The sequence below is a fragment of the Misgurnus anguillicaudatus genome, chromosome 6 (genome assembly GCF_027580225.2).
Source record: "Misgurnus anguillicaudatus chromosome 6, ASM2758022v2, whole genome shotgun sequence".
NCBI classification, from domain to species: Eukaryota; Metazoa; Chordata; class Actinopteri; order Cypriniformes; family Cobitidae; genus Misgurnus; species Misgurnus anguillicaudatus.
The window spans coordinates 8,412,429-8,422,783 of record NC_073342.2 but is presented as its reverse complement, the minus strand read 5'-3'; the positions used below and the strand labels follow the sequence as shown (position 1 = coordinate 8,422,783).

General features: G+C 35.4%; 1 protein-coding gene across 1 annotated transcript in view; it reads left to right on the top strand.

The window, feature by feature from the left end:
• The first annotated feature begins 3,386 nt into the window (after window positions 1-3,386).
• shisal1b (shisa like 1b) overlaps window positions 3,387-10,355 on the top strand; it is a 47,678-nt gene continuing 40,709 nt past the window's right edge. The window contains exon 1 of the mRNA XM_055192830.2: window positions 3,387-3,656. The gene's annotated coding sequence lies outside the window, so the exon portion shown is untranslated. The remainder of the gene's footprint in view (window positions 3,657-10,355) is intronic.

Sequence of the window (10,355 nt, the reverse complement as noted above, 5' to 3'; positions counted from 1 at the left end):
GTATTTTAGTAAAAGTTGGTACCAGCAAACTGATAAATGGTTCCTACCGATTGATGCCATATGTCAGGAATGGAGGTGGATGAACCCAAGTGCAGACAGCTCTCAACTCAAACGACTTTTATTAATAAACAAAAACTCCCTTGAGGGGGTAAACAAGACAAGAATTAAATAAAACCACGGCAAAAACAAGACAAGACTCCTGACGGTGTCACACAAATACATACAATGATTCCGCAAAGACAAGAGACACAATGGCATTTAAATAGGGAAACTAATTAGGGGACAATAACAAACAGGTGAGCAAACTAATCATTCATAATTAACAAGGAAACGAGGGGGCAGGGTCAAGACTTAAGACAGGAGAGCATGCGGTACACAAAACATAAACACAGACCACATGACTCTCCACACAAACACGAATACGGGGGTGTCAGGACCCCGGCACCAGAAACGAGACAAAATACACTTAATAACATTCGGGATCCTGACACCATAATTCATTTAAAAATTGTTTTGAAGGGAAATGGCATCTAATTAAAGAAAACAAAATGCTACAATGCAATAATTCATAATAATAAATAAACATAGATAATAAAAACAAAAATTAATAATAATTTAAACTAAAATATGAAATGCAGAGGGCATTTCGCAGTGGGACGACTCCTAACTAAATACGAAAAAGAATATTTCATTATGCACAAATTATTAAAACATTTAAAAAGTCATTAACGATTATGAATAATAGTATTAAAAATATTAGTGCACATCGGCTGAAGATAATTAGCCTAGACAAGCTTCTGCTACAAATTCGAGTCATTCTATAGGTGACATGGTATTTGTTGAAGAAACCTAGCCATATTTGAGAGGTGATAAAAGATGAAAAATATGAAGGTTTTTTGTTTGAAAGCAGAGGGTCTGTTCTTTCATTTGCTATATGATTATATATTTAAATAAGAACATTTTCTAAAAGTCATTAAACTTTTGTGCTGGTGCTTGCTTACAACTTTAACAACGCTGGCGAGGAAAGAGTTAATTGTTTGGATTTATAGCTCTGTAAAGAAACACTACGTGCCTGCTCATACACATTCTGGTTTCCATGTTTTGTGGGGACATTCCATAGACATAATGTTTTTTATACTGTACAAACTGTATATTCTATTCCCCTTACCTACCCCATTCCCTAACCCCAACCATCACAGAAAACTGCTACCTTAGATTTTCAAGAAACTTTATTCTGTTTGATTTATAAGCTTGTTTTGTCATGGGGAGCTCAAAATGTCCCCACAAGGTCACAAAAATACTGGTATTCCTATTGGGTCCCCCCACACACACAAACACACTTTTTCAAAGTAGTTGACAAATAAATATGCAGTATGTGTCCTATGGTGTGACAGCAAAAACTTTTTAAAAATAGCATGAGAGACTTCTCTTTATGGCTGAAGTTACAAATTGGATGAGGAAGATTTGCCACCACTTGCACCACTATGTTTTTTGGATGAGTCAAGTTCTGTTGATGTGACACAAGAGGAAGTCATCCGCTGCATAAATGTCCCATGGTGTGACAGCAAAAATGTAGGGAAAACACTTTTTTTAAATAGCTTGAGAGATTTCTCTTTATTGCTGGAGTTACAAATTGGATGAGAAAGATTTGCCACCACTTGCACCACTATTTGGTGCTCTATTTTTTAGGATGAGCCAAGTTCTGTTGATGTGACACAAGAGGAAGTCATCCGCTGCATAATAGAATACCTTGGTGAACATGTTGACCTCATCAAATAATTCAATGTATGCATTATTTCAATATTCAAGCTGTATACATTTCATAAAAGTATTATAAAGGTTTTAAGACATAATTTCTGTTTAATGTTGCAGGATAATGAAGAACAGGCGGGACTTGAGCAGCTTGTGATGGATGTAATTTTTTTTTTTTAAATTGAACCTTGATGTCCTAAAATATTAAATAAATCATATTTACTGCTTGTCATTTTCTTTAACATAGTTCTATGGACTTAGTCATTTTTAGTGTTATAAATGGCATTATAACATAAAATTCATGACTGACTATAAGTCAGTCATTGAATAAACTTGATTCTGAACAGAAACGCAAACAAAATGCGTTTTTACATACATTGTCAACACTTGCAAATTGCAGTTTATCTTTTTTGAATGGGTTACTATTAAGGAGCCTATTGGATAATTCTAACTCAATTTTTATTTGTTGAATTTAGTTAATGATATTGCTTGTAATCCATTGCGTTTATTGAGTAGCATATTCTTTTTTTACAGCGTAGGTACTGGTACTTCATTTAATTCCAGTTTGCAATTTCGGAAGCAGCCCAAGGCTTTAAAAGCACCACAACGTACTGAAACAACAAAGATTAAAACATTTCCCTATGGAACCATGTGCACTACAGAAGATTTCCCATGTAATCGAAAACCTTTTAAAGACCATTAATCTGGTTTATACTTCGAAATAATCATTCAATATAAACAACAAATAAACTTTCAAACATTATTACACTACAAACTTAAATACAGACATTTAACGAGCGATTTGCCATGCAGTATTTTGCTTATTTAAGTAAAGTAATTTCAAGTTTTTCATTTCTTTTTAGCAAACATCAACTCTTCATACAGTTCTTTCACAAAGTCTGAATCTTCAGTATTTTACACGTTCAAAACCAAACGCTCACAGTGACCTAAATTTCATTATTTTCAGTGACAGGCGTAACCTGAACAACAGTATTTGGTCGACTGCGTTCTGCTTCGACAGCTCATTTCAGCTTTCTCACTCGGGAACAAATGTTTCACCGACTAGAGAGAACTTCACTTTGTAAACATCTTCCTGCTGTCATATTACATCTGTGATTTACGGTTTGGTCTCTCTCTTTCAGCGGGTCAGAGCTGAATTAATGTACGGTACTGCCTTTGTACCAGTACTGCTTTTTTCTTTAGAAGAAGTTTCCGCTTGACTTATTTCATTTATCATGTCAATCATTTTTGTATTGAAAATTATTTTGCTGGTAAATTAAAGGGATAGCTCACGAAAAAAAAAGAATGTACGACATGTACGTACCCTTCAGTTGTTCCAAACTTGTATACAGCTGAACACAGATGGAAGATATTTTTTTTGTTAATAATGTTAATATCCAAACAAATCTGGGGCACCATTCACTTTCATAGTATTTTCTTTTCTATAATGGAAGTCAATTCCACCAATTCTGCAACTCTCTCTCTCTCTCTCTCTCTCTCTCTCTCTCTCTCTCTCTCTCTCTCTCTCTCTCTCTCTCTCTCTCTCTCTCTCTCTCTCTCTCTCTCTCTCTCTCTCTCGTGTCTTGTTGGCTTTACCTTCCCCCTCCCTCCTTTTCTCACATTGTACTCTCTCTCTCTCTTTCTTTCTCTCCATTTGGAGCTCTTGGATTCATCGGTAAGATCTTCAGCTCTGGTTCTCTTCTGATATTTCGACACATCAAGGGACTAAACATATCAGAAGAAACTCAGTGTTAACGGCCACTCAGTGTGCAGTGAAAGTGTTCCTGGAGTAACAGAAGACAAAGTGATATTGAGCGAGAGACAGAGACACACACAGAGAGAGAGAGAGAGCGAGTGGAGAAGGGATTTCTTTCGGAGGGATTTCCCAACCCAAGGAAACGGAGGTGAGTGCTGATTGTGTTTTTTACTTGAAAAAACAACCAGTATTTCCTTCATGTGGGAGAAACCAGATTTCCCACCCAAAGACAGTTGAGATCAAACAGAGATGAAGAGAGACTTTGTCCGTGTTTGGATTTGTTGTTGTGAGGTATCATGTGGCGGTCATCTCCGTGAACTTTAGATGAGAGACCCGAGGGGTCATTTGTACCGTTTGGCATCGTCTTTGTTTCATCACACATTTATTGATAAAGAATTTCTGATTATGCAATTTATGAAATTTAGAGTTTTGTGGAAATTAAAATAATGGTAAAAGCATGGTTTCTTGGATACGGTAGTCTAATTATAATACTATAGATGGTACTATGGTAGTACCATGTTTTAAAAAAAATCAATTGCACATTATAACACCACTGAACATTAAGTATGGTACAGTTCAGTACAGTGGTATATTGTACAGTAATATTTTTTGACAAACCTTACAGTATAATTTAATTGCAATGGAATTAAGCAGTTCCCATGAAAATATTACTGAACCATAACAATAACATTTGTGTAAGGGTAGGTGCCTCAAAATCACACAGACAGCTGAGCCAAGCTGGTAACTTAGAAACAGGCATGTTTGAGCGCTCAGTGACACGCGCACACACACTTGTGCACATGGGGGATGAGGGGGGCGGCAGTTGTCTTCCGAGGAAATAAAGGGAAAAATATCTGTGCATTCCACCATACCGGTGTGTGTGTGTGTGTGTGTGTGTGAAAGAGAGCGGTAATGATAGGGTTGTTTGTGTGTGCACTTGAATTATGTGCAAATGTGCATGAAAAAACAAAGGAACACGTTGTATTAGTCGAATAAATTGTGTTCCTGAGCAGAACGATGCGATCGGTCCACGAAAGGGTTTGTTTTTATTATTCATCAAAGCCTCCTGTTTACTTATTCCAACTCATTTAGAGAGAAACGGCTGGATTAATTATTAATCGCACATTAAAGTGTTTACATCAGTGAAACTATGAAAACAAACAGACGGATTACACTTCCGGTCTGATCAAACTACAATTAACGGGGTTAAATCAACATCACACGCTAAGGTTGTAAATCAGCACGGTCGGGAATGATGGGTCATCACAGCATCTACGTCTATAAAAGCACAGCACAAGAATGAAGGTGACGGTGCGAGCGAGATCAAGCGTCTGCTTTGACCCAAAGAAATCAATAACTTTATGGTAGTATTGTTTTAATGGTTAAGTTAAGTGTTGTAAACTTGCCAATAGTGATTTAATGATGTGTGTGGGCGTGTGTGTGTTTGGGAATGTCAATCTGAAATTAGCGGCACTTTCTCAGACAAAGTTTGTGATGTAATTAGTGTTGAAGTTTTCATTAACTTCTCAGTATGAGCTCGTGTGCTGATGGATGAAGATTTATTTTCTTTAAATTAATCACAAAACAACACAGTGGGCGTCCCAAAAAACACACACACACACACACACACACAGAGAGAGAGAGAGAGAGAGAGAGAGAGAGAGAGAAAGAGACAGATTGTTGAATAGAGATCACATTGCCCTCATAAATACACAAGTAAAAAAATAATAAATAAATAAATAAATACACAGGTGGAGGTAAACACAACAGACATAGTGCCATAACATCCAGTGTGAATATACAGAAAGAGATCAAAATATTTGTGCAGAAAGATAGTTCTTGCTCTTCAAGGCTACCAGCCAAAATGTTATAAACAAGATATCTTGCACTGAAATAAAATTATTCATTCAATTTACTAATTTTTTTAAAGGTAAGTGGTCGCAATTAATTTATTTAAGCTATACATTAAGTTTTTTTTGTTTTGTATTTCTAATTTGTTTTTGTTTAGCTTAAATAAATTGATTGCGATCACTTACCTTAAAAAATTTTGTAAATTGAATGAATAATTTTTCAATCATTATTTTGTGTAACTCAAAACTATGAAAACTTTGTGCGAGAAACTAACCAAACTAAGATATGCTCAGACTATGCTTATCGTATCTTAATCTTGAGTACATATAAAGTAGTATTGCATCCTTCATATCTCTGTAAAGTCTTTAATTTCAGATCAGCTGTACCGCTACTTTCCAGAAGAAAAACGAGCTCCTGGACATGTACCATGGGTGGAGCGAGTCACGAGCAAGCACACAAAATATTATCTTTGGATAACTTACGATTCATTACCAGTGTTGGGGGTAACGCATTACAAGTAACGTGCATTACGTAATAATATTACTTTTCTGAAGTAACGAGTAAAGTAACGCATTACTTTTTAAATTTGCACATTAATATTTGAGTTACTTTTTTCAAAAAAATAATGCACGTTTTTTTTTAGTTTAATTAATTTGATTAGATTGTTGTAATGAAATATGCAATTTCTGAATGCAGAACTTTTCAGTCATAAAAAACACAGGCAAGGCCTGAAAGAGATCAACTCTCAGACAAGAAAAAGTAACGCAAAAGTAACTTAAAAGTAACATAAGCATTACTTTCCATGAAAAGTAATAAAGTAACGCAATTAGTTACTTTTTTGGGGAGTAACTTAATATTGTAATGCATTACTTTTAAAAGTAACTTTCACCAAAACTGGATACGTTTATATGCACTTACGCTCGATTGCCAACAAAACACAGACATGCACATGATACCGTTTTACTTGCATCTGCGACTCATGGCCCGGATGTTTTATCACTGGGACCACCCCATTTTAATGAAATCCAGCCTTAAACAAACACTCCGCTGCTACTCCAGAGTAAAAAAAAATATATCCATGTTTTTCATAAGGCTGGGTTCTTTGGGAAGCTGAACAAGCTTAAATTTCCCTCACAAACAACAACACAATTCATTGGCTAAGTTGATTTCGTGTCGGCTCTTGGTTGGTGTGTCTGTGTGTGTGCGCTATTCAGTGTGACATGCCCATATAAGGACTTCCACTGTACTTTTGCAACAGATTCAGTAAAACATGTCTGAAACTTGTACAAACCCTGCCGGTTGCTTGTTCTCCCGACAGCATCAAGCTTCTGTCATGCTAACACATTGACCCCAGGGGAATTTTACTCAAAGTCAACAAAAATCGACCAGGACCAAAACATTTTACAGCTGATCGCTGTCAAAAATGTTAAGCAACAATGCCCCATATATAACCGCGGAAATGACAGTGTTCTTTATATGACAAAATAAGTGTTTTGGTTAATGCCATTAATGTTTATTTTTTAATCAGTGTATACCACTAGTCAACTAAATGAATATAACATGGCAAAGATGAATGCACATTTTGATTCAATAGATTTATAGCATTTTGAAAAAAAAACTTGTCATGGATTTATTGCATTTTTTGTGGAAAAAATAATTCATTTTTATAATAAATCTTTGAAAATCAAGTTATGGATTTGAATTGTTTATGTTTTTATATATGCTATGTGAAAGTTTGTAACAGAAAAAAGTGGTTTTCATCTTGTCACTTTCTTAGAAAACACGTTTTTACCGAAATTTGTCAAAATGGATTTATTGTGTTTTTGAACCAAAATCTTCAAATGTTCGTCTTTAATCTTTGTTCATGTTTAGCATGAGTAATGCAACACTTTAACTGTGTTAATAATCAATCAAATTAAATCAGTGGTTCTCAAACTGGGGTCCGGGGCCCCCAGGGGTGCCGCGAGATGGTGCCAGGGGGACCGCAGTTTCATGACATTTTATAAAATACATTCATTTATCATGAATTCTGTGTAATTAAATCTAAAAACCTAAAAAATAAGGCTACTAACCAACAGCACTACTTTGTATAACTTAATATGTTTTGATTAATCAAAATGTTACATTTTAGAACAGTTTTTTGTCATAAATTTTCTTTGGGGGGGGGCGCGAAGGAATGCACCGTACAGAAGGGGGGCCGCACGCGGAAAAAGTTTGAGAACCACTGAATTAAATGCATGAAATACATTAAGACCCACCTTTAACAAAGATTATTAAAGGGATAGTTCACCCAAAAATGAAAATTCTGTCATCTTTTCTGTCATCAAACCTGTATAGATTTATTTTTTCTGATGAACACAAAGGTAAATATTTTGAGGAATGTTTTGTAACCAAACCGATCATGAGCCCCATTCACTTCCTATAGTAATAAAGACTATGGAGGTAAATAGGCCTCATGATCTGTCCGTTTAAATGACATATATACATTATTAAAGAATAACATAAGCTAATAAAAAATGTATGTGCTTTTGTTTTGCCCTTCATAAGCCTTTTAAATGTCAGTGTGTTATGGGAGAAAGGGAGCGATTTATCTTTTAAGATCGGTTCTTGTCCAAAGCAAGATGCTTTAATCATCTGACTGATAGAACATGAAGTGCAGGGACAGTCCCAATGGAGATGTCCCGGGGTTAACAGGGCTCAAGGGAGAGAGAGTGTGTCAATTCTTGTGTCTCACTTCCAACTGATACCAAACACTCTTCAAACCACCGGTTCTTCAATGGTTGGTGCAGAAAGTTCACCAAAATACATTTTGCTTATCCAACACCAAGGTTCTTGATATGGCTCTGTGGGTCTTAAGAGATTTAAAAAAAGTTATTGTTACTTTACAAAGCTTTACAAACTTCTTACGGAACCCTTTTTGACCCTATTTATATCATTTTGAAGCCATGGCTAAGTCGACCACTTTCCAAACTTTATATAGGATTAAAAGTAGCCATAACACATGGTTAAAAAAAGTAGCCAGGGTCACACATCTTAGGCGGTCTCCCACCCACAATGGACCCTAGAGGAAGGTCTTTTATCCTACTTGAAGTGACAAGTGTGATATGAGCAAGAACATTAGGACTCACATGTTTTGACAGGGTAACATCAGATGACCAAAAATAGTAGTTAAGGACCTTAGTGATCAGCCTGCACATTGGAGGTCAAATACACCCCCGTCTGGGTTCAAGCACAGATAGTTTACTCTTTAACAGAACCTACAATATACTCTTCAAACTTTTGCTGTAGTTTTGCGGCTGTTTGCAAGTAACTTCCTGTAGATTTAAATGTATGTTACTGGCAACAGTTTGTTCAAAGTTGTAGTTTTATTCTGTACAGATAAAGACTTGTTTAATGTTTAAAGTTCATTTAATTAAAAAAAAACTGTTGCCAGTAAATAACATACATTTTAATCTACAGTAAGTTATTACTGTAATTTCTATAGATATTTTTAACAGTGTAAAACTGTAAAAAAAATTCCATAGAAATTACAGTGTTACTTGCAGTTGGGTTGCTGGTAACTTACCATATATTTAAATTTATGTTATTTACTGGCAACATTTTGTTCAAAGTTAAATGAACATAAAACATTTACAAATCGTTGTAGTAAAACTAAAAAAACAGCATCAAGCAAAACATTCTGGGAAACAAAATCTGAAGCAAAAAAAAAACAGAAAAAGGTTGATGATGATTTCTGGTTCCCAGAATGCTTTGCCCGAGGCTTTTATTTTATAGTTTCATTCTGCAAAGTTTTTAAAATTTTTCAGAAATCTTGTTTTTTGGTTGTGCATTCCAATTTATATCAATTCAACTGCAGTTGGTTTATTTTGATTTAAACCTTCATAACTTAAAAAACAGCTAAGTAGCACCATAAAACAAAATAATAACATGATAACATAATAACAAACATGTTTTGACAAAAATGTTCAAAACGGAGTTATCTCATTTTGCAACGAAACTCTTCACTTGTTAATATTTAAAATTAATTTAACTTTGAACAAACTTTTGCCAGAAAATAACATAAATTTAAATCTACAGTAAGTTACCAGCAACCAGCTGCAAGTAACACTGTAATTTCTACAGATTTTTTTTACAGTATAGTAACTAGAATTTTCCACCTTTAAGCTATAGATGGACCTTTCAGAGGGGCAATCTTCAGCTCCAAGACAAAACATCGAACCAATGACGACCTCACAGAAAGCCTTGATCAATTTTGAACCCACAGCTTTGGCTCTTACCTCCAAAACCAATAAATAATAAGCACACTCACACACAGCATGTATGGGAATTACAGAAGGCCATGAGTCAATCTCTTATGACCTGCCACCCATCTGCGAGATGAACAATAGATGAGTCTGGAGGCGGACAGCACTCAACACTCCAGCCAATCAAAACATTCGCTCAACATAATTCATGCCCACTGAAGCTGTTGTTCTCCAAAAATCAGTGGAATATTTTATGGTTTTCGTGGAAAAATTTGTCAGCGGTATACATGCTGATTCTGAGTGTTTTCGAAATGATAGTATGATTTCCCAAATTGTCACCTTTTCCTATTTTAATTTATCAATTATTATCATTTTGCAAAGTAGCCATACCAAATATGCATTAGAAAGCCATTAAAAACTGTTTAAATCATCACGGTCGCACCTGTCAAAGAGGAAGGGCTCTGAAACCTTCACAATCCATTATGTAGTATCCCACAGCTAATGCTGAAATGCTTTTGAGATCAGATATCTTGGCTCCAGCTGTCTGTCACATTAACATCATTACTGGCAAAAGAACCACATGTTTTCAGCTAACACAGCTCGAGCAGGATATTGACCTGCACTTACATTTGAGCGTGATCTTGTGAATATTATTAGCCGTATCTTTTAAGACGAATGCCTCATTTAAAGCGAATAGTTCATCGGAAGATTAAAGTTAGGTTATAGTCCCTCCCATTCTGTGAAACAAAAAG